We start from the raw sequence: 1376 nt of genomic DNA, 5'->3' as shown, positions 1-1376 counted from the left end.
CTGATACACATCTGAAAGATAGTGATGTGTGACAATGCTATTTAAAAAATGATGGGCATTTACTTTAAATTGTTATAGTGTAAATAAAGAAATATATTAATTTGTTGGATTAAGACTAATCATATTGTCATTCTAATAAAAATGAAGATTATATTTTATGAAATAATAATGGATTTATAGATGACCATCTGCTCACCACAACTCTTCCCTTTTAACAGTGCGTTTCCTAAAAGTATACTGCCATCTGGTGTTCATAACGAGAACATCAGACAACCAATGTTTTGGAAAAAGAAATGTCTCATCAGCTCAAATATATCTTTCCATGAACTGTTTATTAAATGTATTCTAAATGCTTTTATTCCACATTGTGTTTACACGGATTGAGCTGACAGTTAGAACAGCCTATTTTAAGTGAATCTAAGTGTGAGAGAAATATTTGTAGGAATGAGTGAAACACGATAGGCTTTTAGCATCTGCTTTTCAGCTTCACAGGCAAGCATTCTAGTTTCAAGTTTTGGTGAGTAAGCAAGAAATGAAGAGTGCTGTTCACTCAAGCTGAACGTGGGCCTGCCTACTGAGACTCAGAGCAGAACACTGAAAACAAGTCTTTTAAAGACATTAGGTTATTGCAGACATCAGTCCATATATGTAAATCATATACGTTTGACTCAGGCGCTTTATATTATGTATGCGAATATTACTATATTATATACAATATATCTTGCAAACCTGAAACTTTCGAATTCTTCTTTTGAACAGGATCTTTATATATATATATATATATATATACATATATATATATATATATATATATATATATATATATATTTGTGAAACTGTTTACAACATACCGAACGAATATACACGAAATGAATCGGATCGAGCGAATCTGGAGACATGTCAGGTTCTTGACAAACACACTAGTGAGCTGAGAATTTGAGTTGACCCATTTCAAGGCTACTTCAGGTTTAAGGGGCTAATTAGAAATCAATCAATCAATCAGTAAAACATAGAAATACAAATAGAAAATTCTGCAAATGTTTACTCCATGCATGACATTTGTATAAACACACATTCAATACAATACATCATTGCATTGTTGTTTTACAATGTTCGAAAGAACCGATTCGCGGAAATGAGTCAGACCTCGCGGCACTAGTTCATTTCGCAACTGCGTTGCTTTTCTCCATGCTTTCCTGACATACATCTATAACACTGGTCAGTAGTTGATTGACACATTTATTTAGCCAATAGAAACCAAGCCGATGAATCCGATGAGAAATGACAACCAATCAAAGCTCCAATAGCTTTACCGTTACAACGACGTCTGACTTTTTCCACGTCGACATTCAAAGCACCGTCATTACAGATGGGGA

Source organism: Carassius gibelio, chromosome B23 (assembly GCF_023724105.1).
Source record: "Carassius gibelio isolate Cgi1373 ecotype wild population from Czech Republic chromosome B23, carGib1.2-hapl.c, whole genome shotgun sequence".
In the NCBI taxonomy this organism is placed as follows: Eukaryota; Metazoa; Chordata; class Actinopteri; order Cypriniformes; family Cyprinidae; genus Carassius; species Carassius gibelio.
Note: the sequence above shows the minus strand (reverse complement) of the source record.